The sequence below is a fragment of the Hypanus sabinus genome, unplaced genomic scaffold, assembly GCF_030144855.1.
Source record: "Hypanus sabinus isolate sHypSab1 unplaced genomic scaffold, sHypSab1.hap1 scaffold_775, whole genome shotgun sequence".
In the NCBI taxonomy this organism is placed as follows: domain Eukaryota; kingdom Metazoa; phylum Chordata; class Chondrichthyes; order Myliobatiformes; family Dasyatidae; genus Hypanus; species Hypanus sabinus.
The window spans coordinates 1-23647 of NW_026781626.1; the positions used below are offsets into that span (position 1 = coordinate 1).

The 23647-nt window shown below is 46.7% G+C and overlaps 1 protein-coding gene across 3 annotated transcripts in view; it reads left to right on the plus strand.

Moving 5' to 3' along the window:
• Positions 1-16967: 16967 nt before the first annotated feature.
• The window catches only part of LOC132390120 (NACHT, LRR and PYD domains-containing protein 3-like), a 44057-nt gene continuing 37377 nt past the window's right edge, over positions 16968-23647 (plus strand). For all 3 annotated transcript variants that reach the window (XM_059962711.1, XM_059962712.1, XM_059962713.1), the window contains exons 1-2: positions 16968-17082; positions 20379-20605. The gene's annotated coding sequence lies outside the window, so the exon portion shown is untranslated. The remainder of the gene's footprint in view (positions 17083-20378; positions 20606-23647) is intronic.

A 23647-nucleotide genomic window follows, 5' to 3' on the forward strand; every position in this document is an offset into this window, starting at 1 on the left:
TCTCCTCTCTCATGTTATCTCCTTGCCTGCTTATCAGCTCCCTCTGTTGCTCCTTCCCACAACCCCCTTTCATACTTTCTTCCATGGCCTTCTGTCTATTTCACCAATCAACTTCCCAGCTCTTTGCTTCATCCCTCTCAGTCCAAGTTTCACCTCTCACCTTGTGTTTCTCTCTCTCCTACCCCACCTTTCAAATCTACTCCTCAGCTTTTTATCTCCAGTCCTGCCAAAGTGCTTTGGCCCAAAATGTTGACTGTGATTCCTCCTTAGATGCTGCCTGGTCTGCTTAGTTCCTTCAGCATTTTGTGCGCGTTGATCGGAAACCCAGCCTCTGCAGGTGTTCTCTTGTTTGTGGTGTCAGCATAATGCATTCTATGTACAAAGCATTAATGTCACTGAAGCACAAAGCAGTACAGTACAGCACAGGAACAGTCCATTTGGCCACAGTATCTGTAACTACCATGTTGCCAGTCTGATCTAATCCCACCTTCCTGCACAAAGTGCATATCTGACACTGTGCTGGTGTGGGAGGATCAATCCTGCAGTCTGTCTCTCACTCTCTGTCCATTACAATCCTGTGGACGGTGTGAGAGCATGGGCACAGACACAGTTTGGGGCAGGATTTATTCCGATAAGGTAATTGTTCATAGATAAGTTAAAGTTCTCGACCTGAAACATCGACTCTTCATTTCCCTCTGCAGAACACTTCCACCATCTTGTACATTGCTCTGGATTTCGGCCGAGTCTGATGCCACATACTGATGTTGTGTTTGTGATAGGAAACTGACAGAGGGAATGATGGACTCTCCGTGTCAGGCACAAAGACAACATCTGATGAAAATCCACAGGATGAAATTAAGCAACAGTTGGAAACAAGACCGAGGTAAGAGATTGACTGGGAAACAGAATCAGTTTTATTATCACTGGCATATGTTGTGAAAATTGTTTTGTGTGGCATAAAAATGCAAGACAGAGTGAGGTACCGGCCTTGAGACTGGAAAAAGGTTTAATTTCCTCTGATCTTACTGGGATATTTTTGTTCTTTCCTTCCTCCCCTCCCCAGCCTGCTCAATGCTGAATTGAAATCCTCCCATGTTGTCCACCAAGACCCTCTGCTCTACATGACTTCCCGGGACACATCTCTACACACCAATAAAAATCAAAGCAGGAAAGATGAAATATGAAAATCAAGTTGCCAGTAATATAAAAGAGCATACCAAAAGTTTGTTCAGATGTACAAGTGTAAAAGGGAGGCAAGATTGGAAAATGACACTGGAGAGGTAGTAATGGGGGACAAAAAAAATAGAAAAACTCAGTAAGTATTTTGCATCAGTCTTCATGCTGAAAGACACCATCAGTCGATCTGAAATTGGTGTGCTGGGGCAGAAATCAGTTTAGTTGCTATTTCTAAAGAGAAAGTGCTTGGGTAGCTGAAAGTAGATAAGTCACATGGACCAGTGGACTATACCCCGGAGTTCTGAAAGAGGTAGCTGAAAAGTTTGTAGAGGCATTGGTAGGGATCTTTTGACAATCACTAGAATGGATTCAGAGGAATGCAAAATTGCAAATGTCACTCCACTCTTTAAGAAGGGAGGGGGGAAAATGACAGTAAATTATAAGCTTCTTAGCCAATGGTTGGTAAGATTTCCAATATTAAATATTGTTTGGGGTACAGTACTAGGAGGCACATGATAAATTAGGCCATAGTCAGCAAGGTTTTCTTAACTGCCAAGTGTTGGAATTCATTGAGGAAATGACAGGTAGGGAACACAGAGGAGACTCCATGGTTGCTGTTTAATTGCATTTTCAGAAGGCCCTTGACAAGGTGCTGCACAAGAGGCTGCTTAACCAGATAAGAGCCCGTGGTATTACAGGAAAGTACCGGCATGAATGGAAGAATGCCTGTCTGACAGGAAGCTCAGAGCAGGAGTAAAGGGGCCCTTTTCTGAATGACTGCCAGTGACTAGTTGTCTTTCACCCTGATTGGTGCTGAGATAATTTCTTTTCACATAATACTGTATCTCAATAGTCCGGATGACAGGATTGATGGTTTTAAGGATGATACAAAGATAAGTAGATGGGAGGTAGCACTGAGCAAGCAAGGTGCCTAAAGAAGGACTTACATAGGTCAGGTGACTGTGCAAAGTTAAGCAGATAGAATACAGTGTGGGGAAATGACTGATCATGTACTTTGGTAGAAGGATTATAGGTGTAGACTGGTTTCTAAAAGAGGAGAAAATTCAGAAATCAGAAATTCAAAGGGATTTAGGAGTCCTCCTGCAGGATTCCCAAAGATGAACCTGCAGGCTGAGTTGTTCGTAAGGAAGGCAAATGCGATGTTAGAATTCACTTTGAGAGGACTAAAACTTACAATCAAGAATGGAAAGTTGCGGCTTTGTCAGGCAGTTGTTAGGCTGCCTATAGAGCACGGAGTAGTTTTGGTGCCCTTTTTGAATAAAGGGTGTGCTGGCATTAGAGAATGTCCAGAGGAGGCTCCACAGGAATGATCCTGCGAATGTAAGGGTTAATGTATGTAGAACATTTGCTGGTTCTGTAGATATTTACTGGAGCTTAACAGAATGAGGAGGATTTAATTGAGACCTATCAGAAACTGAAAGCCATGGACAGAGTGAATGTGTCCCATCATGGTGAAGTCTAGGACTGAGGGTCATAGCCTCAGAGTAGATGGACGTCTGTTTAAAATAGAGATGAAAAGGAATTTCTTTAGCTAGACAGCAGTAATTGGAATTCACCACCACAGATGGTTGTGAAGCCAAAGTCTGGTCTATTTAAAGAGAAACTTTTTTTCCAAGTGACTTGTTTTTGCAGATTCCTCCTATATATTTTAATGTCTCTGCAGTTACTGTATTTCAAATAGTAATACTGCATGTTTTAATCCTGTCTCTTTTTGACACCACATTTGCGACAGGAAACACACAGATTGAGAACAAAGGGTTGTTCATTTCACTCACGCAGGTATTACATGTTGAAAGCCACAAATGCAAATTCACCCACAGAGAGAGGTGACAGAGTTTCCTGGAAAATAGGGTGGTGATGTTGTACAGAGAGAGGAAGGGTCAGAGAGATACCATGCAGTTTCTAGAGCTGAATATTCTATTTCCCTGCAAAATTTACAAATTATTTACTCTTGCTTCTGTGGCCAATCCTGATCTAATAGGAATATCCCTCTGGTTAATTCAGCCTGGTTCTGTTCTCCAGTACACCACTGAATGCAAACAGACTGAGAACAGACGGATTTCACATCACAGACATAGGTAACACTTGACAAAAGGTCACAGAGCCTTTTATTTTTTGCTATAGAGCCCAAATCCAGGGAGAATTCGAAAGCATGAAAAACTAAAAACTCAAAAGTCAATAGTTTTCATTCCCATTTGCTCATTATTTAGTTGAATCTCTCAAAGCTATTACAGAGACTAATGTTTTAAATTAGTGTACTAAATTTGAACAATGTGATGGAGCAAGATTTGTTCATTCTTCCTTGCAAAATTGCTCAAGCTGTGCCGGATTAGTGGGGAGCAGTGGTGGACAGCCATCATGAGGTCTTGCCAGAGATGTTCGATCAGTTAAGGTCCAGAATCTGACTGGGACAGGGACATTTATTTTCTTCATTTGAAGCCACTTCATGATTGCTCTGGCATTGTGCTTTGGGTTGTTGTCTTCATACAAGATGAACATCAAGCTTTCTGGCAGAGTTAGCAGGTTTTTACCCAGATTCTCTGTGTTTAGCAGCATTCATCTTCCCAGCAATACTGACCAGATTTGCAGTCCCTGCTCTTGAAAATGATCCCCACAGCATGATGCTACCTCCACCAGTTTGTCTTTTGCGCAGTGGTTGTGTGTCGGTCTTTAGTTGTGCTTAGTTTTCATTGCTTCTATTGTATTTCTTTATAACACTATAAGCGTCTGCATGGAAATGAATCTCAGGGTTGTGTATGATGACGTACAGTATACTATATGCACGTTGGTAATGAAATTTGAAAACACTCTAGTCATAAAACTGGTAGCACGTACAGGCCTTTTGGCCCTTCCAGACCACGCTGACCATCAAGTACCCATCTATACTAATCCCAATTGAACACACTTCCTTCATCACCTCCTACACCTTGTTGATTCCAGTGCTCATCTGGATATGACACTCTCAGGAACTGCATTCCAAACTCTGAAGAGCCCCTGGGTAACAACTGAATCCTGATATCCGCTGTGAACCTTTGACCACTGACTGTGAAACTACACCCTCTGGTTATAACTATCTGGTCTGAGATGGCCACTGGTGACATCTGGGCATTGTGAAAGGTGAGGGAGATCAGCCAGAGATTATTGTTTAGCTTGGTCTTAATTTCACAGCAATGAGATGTTGCGGTGTCTGCTCTGCGAGTTGAGTTGATGGTTAAAGAGCTGGATTTCCAAGTTTATGATCTCTGTTACATGCTTTGAGTTTAGAAATATGAGGATTGGTCAGTGATTGCATGGCTAAAATGATATTTCAGAGGAGCAGATCTTAATTCAAGTTGCTTTTGGAAAAAAAAGATTTCGATTTTAAATTTGGAGGAGAGGGCTAAGCATTGTGTTATAATAAGACTGGACCTGGCAAATCATAAACACGAGATTTGCAGATGCTGGAAAACCAAAGAAATGCATGTAAAATGCTGGAGGAACTCAACAGGTCAGGCAACATCTATAGAAAGGAATAAACTATTGACTTTTCAGACCTGAACCCAAGGGGGGACCAATATCATTGCAGATAGGTTTGCTGGAGCTCTTGTGGAGGTTTAAACTGCTTTGGCAGGGGAATGGAAACTCGAGTAATAGGGCTGAGGATAGGAAGTTGGTATACAAGTGAGTGGCTGAGTGTATGTCTGAGACAGTGAGGAAGGATAGTCAAAGCATGTTTATTGTCATCAAAATACATAGATGTATACCATCAAAGGAGACAAGATTTCTCTGGACCGGGGGTAATGCACGGATATGCACATAACACACATACGAGGCACAATAACTTGGGAAAGTAAGAAAAAATCTGCAAAGAATCATGCATAAATACACAAAGTAAAATGTATAAATTAAATACTGTTGGGTACAGAACCAATGAACTGGTGACATTATGAGTGTGATGCTGCAGTGAGTTCAGAAGGCTAATGGCCCAAGGGAAGAAATTGTTTCCATTCCTGACTCTACTAGTCTTATTGCATCGGAGTCTCCTGCCTGGCAGTAGAAAGTGAAAGCGGATGCTGGATGGATCCTAATGATGGGTGGGATCCTTAGGGCCCGGTGTACACAGCACTCCTGAAAAAATGTCCCAGATGGGTGGTAGGGAAACCGTCATTGATAATCTCCGCTGTACTCACAGTCATTTGTAGAGACCTTGGGTGCGATGCTCTGCTGCTCCCATACCAGATGGAGATGCAGCTTGTCAGGACTCCTGTAAAATATCACTGATGCAGGGTGCTCACGCACCTGAAAATCCTTACAAAGTGGAGGCGCTGCTGTGCAGCCTCACTCAGGGAGGTGAGGTTGATGGATCAGGTGAGGTCATTCAGGATATGAACTCTCAGAAACTCGGTGCACTTAAATCTCCACAGAGGAGCTATGTAGCACAAAGGGGGATGGTTCATCTCTACAATCCTAATATCCACAGCCATTCCCTTGGTCTTATCCAAGTTCAGACTTAGGTTGCTGTTCTCACACTTTTGCTCCACTTCCTCTCTGTACACTAACTTATCATCACCATAAGCATTGTAGTGTTATCCACAAACTGTATGACACAGTTTGAGATGAACCCTGCGATACAGTTGTGCATCAGCTGTGCGCAGAGCACAGAGCCCTGGGGTGCACCAGTGCTCAGTGTAATGGGACTAGAGATGTTGCTGCCCACACAGACTGACTGTGACCTTACCATTATGAAGTCCAGCATCCAGTTACAGATGGAGGTGTTCAGACCCAGTGAGGACAGTTTCCCCACCACTTTCCGGGGTATAATGGTGTTAAATCAGTGGATTGATTCAAGTGAAAAGCAGACTGATAATGCCACTTCATGACACTCATTTAGGTCCGTTATTCTCACTTTCTTAGGCATGAGATGACGTTGCCATCTTGAAAACCAAGGGTAAAATGGACTGATCCAGTGAGATGTTGAATATATCTGTCAGCAACTCAGTTAGCCCAGTCTTTCAGAACCCCACCTGGTATATTATCGGGCCCTGCAGTTCTGGATGGGTTGACTCTGGCCAGGGTCGTCCTCACCTCAGCTTCAGCCAGACAGAGTGTCTGCTCCCGTGGTGCCTTTCTCGACAGCACTCTGTTCTGTGCATCAAACTGGACAAAAAGGCATTCTGCTTGACAGTGAGTGAAGCGTCCTTGTTATTGACGTGCTGGGTACATTTGCCTGTTCTCCTCTGAATTCCCTGCCACATGCAGTATCTCTGGAATCAGAGAAGCGGTTCTATGTACTCTGAGGATGCTCCTGTTTCACCTTCCTAATGGAGTGGGTAAGCACAGTTCTTATTTCCCTGAGAAGTGTCACGTCTCCAGATCTAAAAGCAGAATCACAAACCCTCATCCATGCACGTATATCTGCAGTAAGCCATGGCTTCTGATTTGTTCTCACATAGATGTGTTTTGTGATGGTACATTTCTCAGTACATGTCTCTGTTTTTACTGGTCACAGAATCCACATATTCCTCGATGTGAATGTGGTTGCCCTGGGTAGCAGCCTTTCTGAGCATACTCCAGTTCGTGTTTTCAAAGCCATCCTGCAATGCTGAGATCACTCCCTCAGAACTGGTTTGTCCAGTTTGATCAGTGGTTTGAATGCTCAATTAGCATAACAGATAAGTGATCTGGGAGCCCAATGTGGGGCAGAGGAACTGCTGGATTTGCAGTTGGTATGTTAGTAGAAGCCAGGTTCAGTGGATTTTCATGACTGGTTGCAAAACCAACATAGTACTGGAATTTAGGCATGTGATAGGTTAAAATTGCAGTCAGTGGGATTGGATGAAGTTTGCCTTTGACCTATTTTGGATGAATGAGGATAAAGTTGTGGTGAATTACGTCTGCCTGTCTGGACATGCCCCTGCTGACTGCTCCTGTGGCTCCTCCCACAGGCCCCTGTATAAAGGCGATCTGAGGCCTGACGCTCGGCCTCAGTCTCCAGGACATAGTATGATGGTCACTCACTCCTGGTTCCTTCTTCCAGTCAATAAAAGCTGATATCTCGCCTTACGTCTCAGTGTGAGTTATTGATGGTGCATCAATTTTATTGACTGGAAGTATTAAAACATGGAAACCGTTTTGCGTCCGGAAAGGTTGGATTTGGACCCTCAAGACCCTGACGCAGCTCTCGCTTTTGAGCACTGGCTTGCATGCTTCCAATCGTACTTGGAGGAGGTTCGTGCAACTGAACCCGCCGTTATGCACAGAATTCTACTCTCGAGGGTCACCCCCAAAGTTTACTCCATTATCCGGGACCTGCCGACCTATGATGGGGCACTGGACGCCCTCAAAAGACAGTACCTGCGGCCGGTGAACACCGTCTACGCAAGACATCGTTTAGCTACCCGGCAACAGCGGCCTGGCGAATCGTGCGCTGGGTTTCTCCGAGCACTACAGACACTCGTCCGAGCTTGTGACTGCAAGACGCTCACGGCAGAACAGCATGCGGAGCTGCTGGTGCGAGACGCTTTTGTGACGGGACTGAGGTCAGTGTACGTGCGCCAGCGACTGCTGGAAAATGCCGACCTTACCTTAAGCTCGGCGATCGAGACGGCCAACGCTCTGGAAGCTGCTTTGCATATTGCTGACGCTGTCCAGTCGTGCGATTCCCCGCCGGTTCCGTGGACACATCAGACCCCACCGCCGGCTCCCGGGTGCGAATTCGCCAACGCCGCTGCCAGTCACGATTCCACGAGCTCCCCAACCCGACCAAAGCGGCAGCCCGTCAGAAGCCTGTGCTTTGTTATTTCTGTGGCCATAAAAAACACCCTCGACAACGCTGTCCAGCGCGAGAAGCGACCTGCTCCAGCTGTGGAAAGCGGGGCCATATCGCCAAGGTCTGTAAGTCTCAACCTCGAGCGGAGTGCAGCGCTGCGGGTGAAACGTGGGGGCCGCCATCTTGCATGCCCGGATGTGAGCAGCCATCTTTGTCGGCGTCAGCACGCCCCGCCCCCGACCCGCCGATGCTTACCGGGTACCCCGGATGTGAGCAGCCATCTTTGTCGACGTCAGCATGCCCCGCCCCCGGCCCTCCGATGCTGACCGGGTACCCCGACAGCGACTCAACTCTGGCCACTGTAACTCTCGACCAAAGCGCCCCACACCAGCTTGCAAGGTCCATGATGGACATCTGGGTGGAGGGGCATAGGACTAGATGCCTGTTTGACCCGGGCAGCACTGGGAGTTTTATTCACCCGGACACAGTGCAACGCTGCGGACTTGCAACGCGGCCGGTAAGTCGGAGGTTCCATTTGGCTTCTGGGTCCGCAGACATCCGGGTGGGTTGTATAGCGACATTGGTGGTGCAAGGCACAGAATATCGGAACTTTGAGCTACTGGTCATGCCTAATCTGTGCGCACCTGTGTTATTGGGGCTGGACTTCCAGAGCCACCTCGAAAGTGTGACTATGGTATATGACGGGCCCCTCCCACCACTCACTGTCCGGAATCCTCAGTTTTGTGCGACTTCTTCACATACCCCGCTACTGACCACACACACACACACACGGGCGCACACATCCCATCCAGAACCATGCCGACAGCTGCGCTACCTACACCACTTGCAGCCTCTCCACACTCAAGGTCCCTCCCCCACCGCTGTTCGCCAACCTGACCCCTGACTGTAAGCCTGTGGCAACTAAAAGCAGGAGGTACAGCGCGGGGGACAGGGCCTTCATTCAGTCGGAGGTGCAGCGGCTGCTCAGGGAGGGGATCATTGAGCCGAGCACAAGCCCTTGGAGGGCCCAGGTGGTTGTTGTTCGGACTGTGCAGAAAAATAGGATGGTGGTGGACTATAGTCAAACCATCAATAGGTTCACGCAGCTTGACGCGTACCCCCTACCCCGCATCGCGGATATGGTCAACCAGATTGCTCAGTACAAGGTGTACTCGACAATAGATCTGAAATCCGCTTACCACCAGCTTCCCATCTGCCCAGAGGACCGCCCCTACACCGCCTTCGAGGCGGGTGGCAGGCTCGATCACTTCCTGCGCATCCCTTTCGGTGTCACGAATTGTGTCTCTGTCTTCCAGAGGGAAATGTACCGGATGGTGGACCAGTACAAACTGCAGGCCACATTTCCCTATCTGGATAACTTCACCATCTGTGGTCACGACAGGCCAGATCACGACACCAACCTCCAACGATTTCTCCAAGTGGCCGCAGCTCTGAACCTTACTTATAACAGGGACAAGTGTGTGTTCGGAACCACCCGCCTTGCTATCCTTGGGTATGTCGTGGAAAACGGGGTTATTGGCCCTGATCCTGACCGTATGCGCCCCCTGTTAGAACTCCCTCTTCCCACCACTCTCAAGGCCCTCAGACGGTGCCTGGGTTTTTTTTCCTATTACGCCCAATGGGTCCCCCATTACGCAGACAAGGCCCGCCCCCTGGTCAAGTCTACCACGTTTCCCTCTCTGCTGAGGCCCGGGCGGCTTTCAGCTGCATTAAAGAGGACATTGCTAAAGCTACGATGCATGCGGTGGACGAGACCATTCCCTTCCAAGTGGAGTGTGACGCCTCCGACTTTGCTCTGGCTGCTACCCTCAATCAGGAAGGCAGACCAGTAGCATTCTTTTCTCGCACCCTCCAAGGCTCCGAAATTCGGCACTCCGCGGTGGAGAAAGAAGCCCAGGCCATAGTGGAGGCTGTTAGGCACTGGAGGCACTACCTTGCTGGCAAAAGGTTCACCTTTCTGACCGACCAGCGCTCGGTTGTGTTCCTGTTCAGCAGCCAACAGCGGGGCCATATCAAAAATGATAAGATTTTGCGGTGGAGAATAGAATTCTCCACCTACACCTATGATATCCTGTACCGGCCTGGCAGACTCAATGAGCCTCCTGATGCCATATCCCGGGGAACATGTGCTAGCACACAGCTCGACCAGCTGTACACCCTTCATGCACAACTTTGCCATCCGGGGGTCACCCGATTTTACCATTTTGTGAAAGCTTGGAACCTGCCATACTCCCTGGAGGACATCAGGACGATGGCCAGGGACTGCCAAATTTGCGCTGAGTGCAAACTGCACTTCTACCGTCCTGACACGGCACAACATGTCAAGGCCACCCGCCCTTTTGAACGACTGAGTGTTGACTTTAAGGGCCCCCTTCCCTCCACTGACCGCAATGTCTATTTTCTCAGTGTTATAGATGAGTACTCACGGTTCCCCTTTGCCATCCCCTGCCCCGACACCACTGCCACGTCCGTCATAAAAGCCCTGCGCCAGCTCTTCACTCTGTTCGGGTATCCCTGCTATATCCACAACGATAGAGGGTCCTCCTTTATGAGTGACGAGCTGCGCCAGTACCTGCTAGCTAGGGGCATTGCTACCAGTCGGACCACGAGTTATAATCCCCGGGGTAATGGCCAGGTGGAGCGGGAGAATGCCACAGTGTGGAAGGCCACACTTTTAGCCCTTAAGTCAAAAGGGTTGCCGGTCTCTCGATGGCAGGAGGTCCTCCCTGAGGCACTGCACTCTATCCGCTCTCTGTTATGTACGTCCACCAATGCCACCCCTCACGAACGCCTATTCTCTTTTCCCAGGAAGTCTGTCACTGGGACCACCCTACCAGTTTGGCTGACGTCCCCGGGGCCAGTGCTGCTCCGGAAACATGTGAGGAGGAATAAATACTCCCCGCTGGTAGAGAGGGTTCACCTTCTACATGCGAACCCCCAGTATGCTTACGTGGTCTTACCTGATGGGCGGGAGGACACGGTCTCCATCCGCGACCTGGCACCCGTAGGTGCAGCAGACCACTACCCTGAAGGCTCTCCGGTAACTATGAACCCTGCACCAGAGGTGACACCGTGCTCACCAGGCCCTACACAGACTCCTCACGACACTTATATACCGGGCGTTTCGTACGCATTTATACCAGGCGCCTCACACATGCGAGAGGGATCACCAGTGCCTAGTGGGCAGGAACAAGCGCAACCTCCGTCCCCTGTGCAATCACCAATGTCGCCGGCATCCATGCGATCACAGCCAGTGCTATGTAGATCGCAGCGACAGATTCGACCACCTGATAGACTTGACTTGTAAGAAACTTCGCCACATGGGGACACTTTTAAACAAAGGGGGGGTGAATGTGGTGAACTGCCTGTCTGGACATGCCCCCTGCTGACTGCTCCTGTGGCTCCTCCCACAGGCCCCTGTATAAAGGCGCTACCGTGGTCGGAGGTCGGAGGTTGGAGCGAAAACGCAGGTTTAGCAGTCCTGCCCTTTAACTGGGACACCCCGACCTTCACATCAACTTCGTCCAGCCGTCTTTAAAGACAAACAAACATAATTCTTCTCAGCGATCAACTGACTGAATGGTTCCGGCTGCTAAGGGAAGGGTCGCCTCAACATTGTTAATTTATAGCCTGCAGGGTCGAGAGGTATTCTGTTGAAGAATAGACTGTGTATACACCCCGCTAGCAATTCTGTTATAGATTTGGATTCAGAATGAAAACCATGATTAATTGTGTTATACCGCTGAAATTATAAGGGATATCTATTAAGGTGTATTAAAACACAAGCTCTTCCCCCTCGTGACGTCACACCGGCACCCACACGCGCCTGACGTCATGCACACGGGCTCCCATAATCGGGATCTGTCACGTCTGCCGCCGTCACATGCGCCACACACGCGCTGAGACGGTTTAACGGCTGAGCAAACGATCACCTGACACTCCCGGGGGGTCACCAGAGGATTTCGGATCTACGCTATTCCCATTGGCCCGAGGCGATGTCAGTCACTGGTTACATCCAATAACTGAGCCAGACCAGCCGAGAGGGCGTTATCTCCGTTGATTGTTCTTCTGCCCCACGAGCTAAAAGCTCCACAAACCCGAAAAAAAATCCGAAGGTATATGTCCGATTTATTTCCATTTTCCTCTGAGGAAAGTTGGGGGCGTTTGAGAAGTGTCTCCTGTGATCAGATTCTGATGTATCACAGAGAGGTGGGACAGACCAATCGGCCCATCTGCTTGATTCTGGCTCCCCGGGGACGGAGGGATCCCGGCAGACGAAAGAGGGAAAGGAGGGATTGTATTGAAAGCACAAAGATGGCATGAGAGGGGGCGGACAGAATGTGTGTCCCGGTCGGGACAGGAGGGTCACATCTCTGGAAGTGTCTAAACCCACGGTGATGGCGAGCAGAGGGATTTACAACATTGTGGGGCAAACACCAGCAGACTGTTGACCTGCTGCAATGGTCATGGCAAAGTGGGGATAAGAGGGATGTTGGGGGTCAACGATGGACAGGCCCGGATTCCTATTGAATGACAGGATGGGCTGGAGGGGCCCAGTGGCGCCTGTACTTGTTCCTGGTGTCTGTGTGTTTACCGAGAAGGAATAACCAGATCCTTCCCAGGCCTGCAGGATGACCGAGTCGGTATTGTCAGGACCGGGGCTTGGAGCCCACTGTTTCCCAAACTGAATCAACCATTTGGCTGAAATACAGAGAAACATATAAAATCTACAGTACAATACAGGCCCTTCGGCCCACAAAGTTGTGCCAAACATGTCCCTACCTTAGAAATTACCTAGCATTACCCAGCATTACCCATGGGCCTCTATTATTCTAAGCTCTATATAGCTATCTTGGAGTCTCTTAAAAGACTCCACCATCATTGCTGGAAGACCATTCCACGCACTCACCACTCTCTGCGTAAAAAAACTTACCCCTGACAAATTCTCTGTACCAGTACATTTCTGAGTCTGTTGTTGACAATTCATATTTATATGGAAAAATGATGGAAAATACATTTTTTTCATTTTGTGCGACACAGATCTGTACAATTTATCTAGTCTACATTTTGAAGTACAAGTTCAAAGTAAATTTATTATCAGAGTATGTATCCGCTGCCTTATACAAAGCTGAAATTCATCGTCTTGCGGGCATGCACAGTCAAACCAAGAGACACAATAGAAAGACAACACACAACAGGACTGACACAATGCAGAAGAGAGAACACACTGTTGAAATAAAAAAAAAGAAAGAAAATAATAATAATATATAAATAATTCAGCAAAAATGCCAGAAACATCAGGTGAAGTGTCTTTGAAGGTGGCTGCATGGATTGTGGGAACGGGTCAGTGATGGGGTGAGTGAAGTTATCTCCTTTGCTTCAAGTGTCCGATGGTTTGGGGGCAATAACAAGTCTGTGGTGCTGCTGCAAGTGAGTGTTTCACTGTGCCTGTGCCACCCTGTACTTGTGCACTTGGCAATTAAACTCACCTGAAAGTGAGAAAACCCCCTGAGGTTTGAGTAGTGATTATATCGTCAAGAGGCTTTAGGGTGACAAAGGGAAACTGAGTGAATGGGGACAGGTCAGCTGGCAAGGAGAGGTCACCTTGCAGGAGGCACAGAAACACTGAGTGTGTTTAAATGGTGAGGGACTGGTGTGCAGTGGTTGGGAGGGAGGTCAAAGTTATTTACTGGAGGAGTTACTGGGTATACAAGGGGTGATTGATAAGTTTATGGCCTAAGGCAGAAGGAGTCAATTTTTGAAAACCTATTACAATTATTTTTCAACATTGTCCCCAACCTACATTTACACCCTTAGTCCAGTGGTCTTGGAGCATACGGATCTTGGACCTCCAGAAAGTGTCCACAGATGGGTGATTGATAAGTTCATGGCCCAGGGTAGAATGAGAAGAGTTATTAACTTCAAACTCTCTGCCTAACACTCAAAGAGTTGACCTGCATGAGCTTGTAACAAGAGCTATATATCTCCTTCTACCTTAGGCCACAAACTTATCAATCACCCATCTGTGGACACTTTCTGGAGGTCCAAGATCTGTACGCTCCACGACCGCTGGACTAAGTGTGCAAATGTAGGAGGGGACTCTGTTGAAAAATAAATGAGATTGGTTTTCTGAAATTAACTCCTTCTACCTAGGCCACAAACTTATGAATCACCCCTCGTAAGTGAAAATATCCTCACATTCTGTGAGCTTTGTTGGGATTGCACCTACAGTACTGTGTAAAATCCTGCTCTCTTTACTCACAGAGGTTATTTGTGCAAAGAATGAACTACTGGAGCACCTCAGGCAACACGTGCAAAGCACTGGAGGAAATCAGCAGGGCCCGGCAGAATCTACAGATAAGGATAAGGAGTCAACATTCTGGGCTGAGGCCCTTCATCAGGACTGGACCTCAGTCACAAAGGCAGCATCTAGTGACAGAAATGGCCATTCCAGGTTTTGGATCGATGACCTCTCTCTGGACTGTAAGCGGAGTGGAGATGACCAGAGAAAAGGGCTGAGGTTTGGGCATTTGAAATGAACAATAGAGCGACAGCTGGGTCCAGTAGAGGGGAAGTGAGAAGTTGGAAGTAGTGGCAGGGTAATGGAGGTGTCACACAGAGTCACACAGGGCTGGCACAGATGGAAATTAATTACACAGTAGTTTAAAAAAGAGGTTAGATAATATTTGTTATAGAGTGCAGAATGAAGATTCTGCACAGTGATCTCAGAGTGTTGTGGTCATCCCAGATGAAAGATGAAATGTGAGAACTGTTCCTTTTAGAGAATCGAGGACTGAAAGGTGAAAGGATTGAAATGCACAACATCATGAATGGTTGAAACAGGGGCCAGAGTCTCAGAAAAAGGGGTGGACTGTTCATGACTGGGAGGAGGAAAAATGTCTTCCGTCAGAGCATAGTGAATCACGAGACTCAAATGGCAGTGAAGACTCAGTCAGCCTCCTCACATTAAGCATAGGTCAGCACATCTGCAGAGTCTGCAGGAAGCACAAAATTGAGGATCAGGCAAAAATCTCACGCGGCATCTGTGGAGCGAAATGAACAGCTGGCATTTCAGGCTGAGACTGAGAGTCAGGGGACGGTGATAAGTACAGTGAGGGGAAGGGGTGGGGGCAAAGCTGGGACGATTTAGGGAAGTGTGAGATAGATCCGGGTGTGGAGCGTGATGAAAGATGGAGAAGAGAAGGGTGGAGGTAGTGATTGTGTCCGGGAGATCAGAAAACAAATTTACTTTGAAGTATGAAATGAAATGACACACAGGTCACAATATACAATGCTGAGAGTTGTTTCCTTGTGGGCATACACATTAAATTGAAGAGCCAGAATAGAATCAATGAAGGACCGTCCCCAACAAGGTGGAGAAGCAAACACTGCTAAAGACAATTGTGCAAATAAAAATGTGAAAATAAAATATTAATAATGATGATAATAATAAAGACAAAAATGAGCAAAAATATCATCAGATAAAGAGTTCTTGAAAGTGAGTCAATAGATTCTGGTAACATTTCAGTGATGGCATGAGTGAAACTCATGAAGTTATCTCCTTTGATTCATTATCCTGATGGGTGAGAGGCAATAACTGTTCCTGAACCTGGTGGTGTGAGTCATGAGGGTCTTGTACCTTTTTCCTGATAGCAGGAGAGAGAGGAGAACACGAGCTGGGTTGTGGGGTCCATGATGTTGGATGCTGCTTTCCTGTGACATCTGCCTGTGTAGAGAGCTCAATAGTGGGGAGGGTTTTACTCGTAATGGACTGGGTTGTATCCACAATTCTTTGTAAGACTTTCCCTTAAAGGGCATTGGTGTTTCCCTCTCAGGCCATGATTCAGCCAGTCTATATACTCTCCACCACACATCTATAGAAATTTGTCAAAGTTTTACATGCCGAAGAATCTTCACAAACACCTCAGGGTGCACTTCTTCATAATTGCACGCACTTGCTGGGCCCATGCCAGGTCCTCTGAAATAATAAGAATTTAAAAGTGCCTGACCCTCTCCACCTCTGATCCCCCGATGAGGACTGGCTCATGGATGTCTGGGTTCCTCCTTCTGAAGTCAATAATCAGCTCCTGGTCTTGCCGACGTTGAGTGAGAAGTTGTTATTGTAGCAACACTTGGACAGGTTTTCAATTTCCTTCCTAAATGCAGATGTGTCACCTGCAGCAGTGCTGTTGTCAGCAAACTTGAATATTTAATTGGAGCTCCGCTTAGCCACACAGTTAGAGGTGTAAAGCAGGGGGTTAAACACACAGTCTCATAGTGACCTGTGCTGATGAGGTTGTGGAGGAGATGTTGTTGCCAATCTGAACTGTCTGGGAACAAACATTTGTGGATCTGCACCATAATGAGCGGGTCCCCACCACAAGTAGGAGCAGAGGATTCCAGAGATTCAGGACTCCTTTGAGAGAAGAGACTTCTGCACACCTCAATTTTAACTGATTTGCCCCTTAATTTTAAAATGTCTCTCTCACTACTGAAACCATCTCAGAACATATGTTCTAAAGGACCCCTACATGATCAGTTACTTTTCGATAACTGAAATCGTGCAATGATTAACTAATAGCAATAACAATCGATATAAAACTGACTGGGGTCTGCAACGCAACAGCCGGAGTGTCCAGTTGCTCAAGGGGATATTGAGATCAAGATTGAAACGTATTGTGGAGTACAAGTCTCTGGAGGCATTCAAGAGAGAGTTAGATAGAGCTCTTATAGATAGCGGGATCAAGGGATATGGGGAGAGGGCAGGAACGGGGTACTGATTGTGTATGATCAGCTATGATCGCAGTGAATGGCGGTGCTGGCTAGAAGAGCCGAATGGCCTACTCCCGCACCTATTGTCTATTGATTAGGTTTGAGGGGATGGTAGCATTGAATGCTGAGCTGCCGTCGATAAAGAGCATCCTGATGTTTGTACCTTTGCTGTCCAGATGCTCCACGGTTGAGTGAAGAGCCAGTGAAACCGCATCTGTTGCGCCGAGAAGCAGATTATCGCAGGTTTCATGCTGCGCATGCGCTTATCGCCGGTGGGCGGAGTTTCCTTCTGTCCGGAGTTTGGGGAAAGTTTTCACCCGTCGAGAGAGGCTCCCGGCTCACCGGTGAGTATTTGCGCCTGTCGCGGAGTGTTGCTGGTCTGATATCGGGCAGTGTCCCCAGTTCAATTCACCGAACGGAAAGAGCACTTTAAAACGGAGAAATTGTACTTTCCGGGCGCAGCTCCACTTGTAGGTGTTTCTGCCTTGGGCCGTTTCGGCAAGGCAATGAGACACAGATCCGACAGATCTGTGTGGACCGTCCGGTAGGAGGAGAAGCTATTTCCAATCGGCACGAACAGTGGTCTCCCAGTGAGGAAGTCAATCATCCAGTTTCAGAGAGAGGAACAAGAGATCAGGTTTTTGCAGCTTGTCGATTAGAACTGAGTGAATGTTTGTGTTGAACGTGAAGCTGTAATCGTCAAAAAAGCAGTCTGATGTAGGGTTTACTCTTGTAGTTCCGTCTGGCCAACGTCTCCCTCCTCTTCATACAAGGACGTTAATCTCAGATTCACTATCCTCCACTCATTCTGTTTGACTACACATGGACACCCAGGTGTGAACGGTCACATTATATACAGACACACGTAAAATTTACTTCAGGGTACACCGTTTCCAGCCCTTGGAAGACTCGAGCCTGCTTTTGATATGCAATATGCATGTCCCACCAATGCATATGGCAAAAAGGACTTAATTATTCACAGACAGAATAGACAATAAACAATTCTCATTTGTACTGAACCCACAAGTGTTTTCATGACACTTGACGACAGCGTGAATCCTTTTCAAAGGGCAGGTTACATTATTCCCCTGTTGTAGAGTGTGGAACTCCGCAGCGACATGAAACCTCTCTTTACCATCACCATCCGTACCCAGTGTACTATTGGTTAGTTAGTTAAAAAGTTAAAGTCTGTCCCGAGCCATATAGGCTTATCAGGCCGGTGATTATGCCGGTTTCTGTGGGACTGTGTGGAAGGCGCTCCCTTTCGACAATGGGCAAGAACCTGGTCATCAGGTGTGAGGTGCTCTCAGGGCTGCTTTACTTGGCGCAAGTGTGCCCCATCCCCCGCTCCTAAAGCTCGGAAGTCACTCGAGATGTCTTCAGATTTGTCTGGGGATCAAGGATGGAGCAGATCAGGCGGGCAGCCATGCAGAATTTTCTGGACAATGGGGGCAAAAACATTCCCAATGTCACCCTCATCCTGCTTCGTGTGTGGCTGCATCAGGTTATGTGTGGATCCCAGATACCTGGGCACTAACTACTAATAAGTGTCCAGGTACTAGTCACCCTGGCTACAAAGGGCGGGCCTGATCCCATTACCCCGCAACGCCACAGTCAGTTGGTCGTTGCCGCGCTTCCTGTCCTTCATGGAGAAGTTCTTCCAGGTCAACGCCTTTGACCACAGGGCGATCAGACAGTGGTCGGCACGTAACGTCCTGCTGGTCCTGCAGGAGAAGGACGTGATGGACACAGTGGGGTGGTTCCCAGTTCATCTGGCAAAATGCCTCATTGCCAGACCTCACCAACAGGCACCAAGACCCCGCCTGGCTGATGGCGGGAGGGGCCCTCCCAGTCAGATCCCTCCTGTATGCCCGGAACGTCGTCTCCACACCCTGCTGCCCAGGGGAGGGCTGCCGTGAGGAGGAGTTGGTGACCCACCACATTGCACACTGTGAGTTCACAGAGCAGGTGTGGAGGAGGATGGAAGGGACAGTGTCAAGATTCATCCCCAGCAACTAAGTAACAAAGGACTGTCTGATCTACGGGCTGTTCCCGGGGTCGAAAACGGACACCAGCATTCAGTGCTGTTGGCAGATCATCAGTTCGGTGAAAGACGCACTTTGGTCGGCCCGAAACGATGGTCTACCGGCACGTGTGAGAATGCTGCTGACTGGCACATTCCCGGCTGCAGGAGTACGTGCTGAGGGACACACTCAAACTTGGTGCAGCCACCGCAAGAGCCCGGTGAGGAAGGACCTCAGTCTAGGGTTCCTCACCCGCGGGAGTTGAAAGGGGTGTATACCTCTCAACGAGGGTATGTGAATACGGTCAGGGGAATATAGGTGGATATTAGAACCCTAGCGAATAACAATCACATTTGATTTCTAGGGTTGGGAGGTAGCCTAGGATGAAAGCGAAGATGAGGACAATTTTGCAAACACGAGACCCCAACTTTTCTCGGCATGTCCCAGCATCCAGCCTACCAACAGGAGTTCATCCCGTCGAATCGCACGGGCTGCGCTCCCTATTATACTCCACCCTTTCCCTTCATCCCTGCCGTCCGCACTCCCAATGGAACTCACCCCTTCCCATTCAATCCCACCGTCCATACCGTTTCCCATTTACTCCCTCGTCCCAAACCTCAGTGGGCCCCAACCCTTCCCTTCACTCTCATCTTCTGCACTTTCAACGGGACTCAGCTCTTCCCATTCACTCCCACCGTCTGCTTCCCAATGGAACTCTTCCAGTATCCCAAAGGGGCTGGGATCCTGTAAGTTGGTGGGAACGCCTAAATTCCTCGTTTGACAGAACTCAGGGCTGCGTTTAGGAAATTTGACGAGAACGCCGACGGATTAATTAGTTACAAATAAAGTCCAGGGTGTGGATGTTGACGACTTTTTTAAACTTTTAATGCTCATCTGCTGGCGGAGACGGTGGATGTGACCGGACTGAAGGAACTTCGGCACACCTTCCTGAGGGTGGTGGGGTAGGGAGAATTATGTTTCCGTGTCCCCACGGCAGGTGATTGATTGTTCCTGGTTCTGGGTGTCTACACAGCACACAGTATGTTATTACAAGGCACAGTTCCCGGTTTCCATATCCCAAACCGGGAATTTTGCCAGGCACGGTTCCCGATCTCTGTCTCCACGCCAAGAGCATTACCGCGCACGGTGTTGGATCTCTGTATCGACACCGGGAATATTACCACACACGATTCCTGGTGTCTGTATTCTCCTCTCTCCACGATGGTTGGAATAATAACGTACAGGATCCGGGTTTTGGATCCTTGCGTTATTTCTATTAGTTCTGAAATTACAGAGATCCGTGAACTTTTACTGTTCGGATTGTCTCAGTTCAGAATGCCGCAGATCGGCTTATACAATTAAATTTAAATAATAATACTAAAGCCACAGATGATCGGATGTCGAGGTAAATTAAAATACTGGAAATTCACAAAGCCTGAATGCAATTTTAACAAGTTAACCTTCAGACTGCAGACACTGGGGAACATTTTTTTTCCTATAACATCCTGCTTTGACAGTTTTCTTCGTTAACAAAAATGTTTAAATACTGTATTAAATTAGCTTTGTTCACATTTGTATGTGAGGGCGGAATGTCCAACGGGTTTGTTTGCTTCCAGCCGTGAAGCCGCACCCCGCTCTGAGGAATGTCTGCATGTTGGAATCCGCACTGTGGACAGACAGCAGCTTGCGCACAGAAAACTGCGCTGTGAGTCTCACAGAACAGCAACCCGGCCCTTCCCCAGCTTCTGGTAACTAATCTTCGTCTGACTGTCTGAGATGAATTTGGAAGAAAACGACTTGAAAACATATCCACACGGAGACTGTACATTCTTGGTAAACTAAGGTGAGAATCATTCAGCTTCGATTTTGATTCCCGTTCTTTATTTCAAATCGATCCATATCTGTGTTTTGGATCAGTAATCAATGACTCGTTCGCTTCATTTTAATCCCCTTCCACAGATTATGTCAAATTTAAAAGCAGTTCTGAAACAAGGGGTTACGATTTAAAAACAAGTGTACAAAAAAACTGTTCAGACAACACGTTGCAAAACTTGTAATTTCAGTTGAATGTGTGTTGTTTTTCTTTGAGACTGTTTTTTCTGGGTGGTTCGAACTAATATGCTCGACATCCTGTATAAACATAGATTTTGATTCTGTTCAAAGTCACAGCACACAGTATACAGAGGGTGTGTGGGCGGTGGTGGGAAAAGTCGGGGGGTGAACGGTTACAGAAAGAGACAGGTGGCATTGCGGAGTGGCCGATTTCTGCATGGTATATTTACGGTAAATGTCTGAGCTCCAGAGTTGCTGTGAAGCAAATTAAAAATTACGGAACATCACACACGTTAGTTACCCGTCGCTGAACCAAAAACGGACATTATAACCATATATACATATATCAGTTACAGCACGGAAACAGGCCATCTCGGCCCTTTTAGTCTGTGCCGAACGCTTAATCTCACCTCGTCCCACGACCTGCACTCAGCCCATATCCCTCCATTCCTTTTCTGTCCATATACTTGTCCAATTTTACTTTAAATGACAATATTGAACGTGACTCTACCACTTCTACTGGAAAATCGTTCTACACAGCTACCACTCTCTGGGTAAAGAAACTCCCCCTTGTGTTACCCCTAAACTTTTGCCGTCTAACTCTCAACTCGCGTCCTCTTGTTTGAATCTTCCATACACTCAATGGAAAAAGCCTATCCATGTCAACTCTATATATCCCTCATAATTTTAAATACCTCTATCAAGTTCCCTCTCAATCTTCTGCACTCCGAAGAATAAAGACCTAACTTGTTCAACCTTTCTCTGTAACTTAGGTGCTGAAACCCAGGTAACATTCTAGTAAATCTCCTCTGTACTCTCTTTATTTTGTTGACATATTTTCTGCAATTTGGTGAACAGAACTGTTCAGAGTACTCCTAAATTTGGCCTCACCAATGCCTTGTACAATTTTAACATTACATCCCAGCTCCTCAACTCAATGCTCTGATTTATAAAGGCCAGCACAGCATAAGCTTTCTTCACCACCAAATCCACATGAAATTCTACCTTCAGGGAACTATGCACCATTATTACTAGATCACTCTGTTCTACTGCATTCCTCAATGCCGTACCATTTAACATGTATGTCCTATTTTGATTAGCCCTACCGAAATGTAGCAACTCACACTTAACAGCGTTAAACTCCATCTGCCATCTTTCAGCCCACTCTTCTAACTGGCCTAAATCTCTCTGCAAGCTTTAAAAACCTACTTTATTATCCACAACGCCACCTATCTTAGTATCATCTGCATACTAACTAATCCAATTTACCAGCCCATCATCCAGATCATTAATGTATATGACAAACAACATTGGACCCAGTACAGTTCCCTGAGGCACACCAGTAGTCACCGGCCTCCAACCTGACAAACAGTTATCCAACACTACTGTCTGGCATCTCCCATCCAGCCACTGTTGAATCCATTCTACTATTTCCATATTATCTCTTAACGATTGATCCTTCCTAACTAAACTTCCATTTGTCAAAGGCCTTACTGAAGTTCATATAGACAACATTCACTGCTTTACCTTCGTCAACTGTCCTGGTAACGTCTTAAAACATTCAATGATTTGTCAAACATGACCTGACACGCACAAATCCATGTTGACTGTTCCTAATCAGACCCTGTCTATCCAGATAATTATATATATCATCTCTAAGTATACTTTCCATTAATTTACCCACCACTGACATCAAACCTGCAGGTTGATAATTGCAAGGTTTACTCTTAGAACCATTTTTAAACAATAGAACCACATGAGCGATATGTCAATACTCCGGCACCATCCCTGTTTCTAATGACATTTGAAATATTTCTGTCACCGCCCCTGCTGTTTCTACACTAACTTCCTTCAAGGTCCTAGGGAAAATCCAGTCAGAGCCTGGAGACTTATCCACTTTTATATTCCATAAAAGTGCCAGTACTTCCTCTTCTGCAATCATCTTTTTTTCCATAACTTCCCTACTTGTTTCCCTTACCTTACACAATTCAATATCCTTCTCCTTAGTGAATACTGAAGAAAAGAAATTGTTCAAAATCTCCCCCCTCTCTTTTTGGCTCCAGACATAATGGTCCACTCTGATTCTCTGAGGGACCTCACTATCCCTCACTATCCTTTTGCTATTAATTTAACTATGGAAACCCTTTGGATTCATTTTCACCTTCCTTACCAAAACAACTTCGTATCTTCTTTTAGATTTCCTAATTTTTTTCTTCAGATTCTTTTTACGTTCTTTATATTCCTCGAGCACCTCATTTACTTGGTGCTGTCTATATTTATTGTAGATATCCCTCTTTATCCGAACGAAGTTTTCAATATCCCTTGAAAACGATGGCTCTCTCAAACTTTTAACCTTTCCTTTCAATCTAACAGAAACATAAAGATTCTGTACTCTTAAAATTTCTCCTTTAAATTACCTCCATTTTTCTATTACATCCTTCCCATAAAGCAAATTGTCCCAATCCACTCCTTTTAAATCCTTTCACATCTCCTCAAAATTAGCCTTTCTCCAATCAAAAATCTCAACACTGTGTCCAGTCCTATCCTTCTCCATAATTATATTGAAACTAATGGTATTGTGATCACTGGACCCGAAGTGCTCCCCAGCACGTACCCCCATCACCTGATCTATCTCATTCCCTAACAAGAGATCCAACACGGCCCATTCTCCAGTTGTTACCTCTATCTATTGCTATCTAAAACTATCCTGCACACATTTTACCAACTTCAAACCATCCAGCCCTTTTACATTATAGGTTTCCATGTGTGGAAAATTAAAATCTTCCATAATCACAACCCTGTGCTTACGACAAATATATGCTGTCTCGTTACT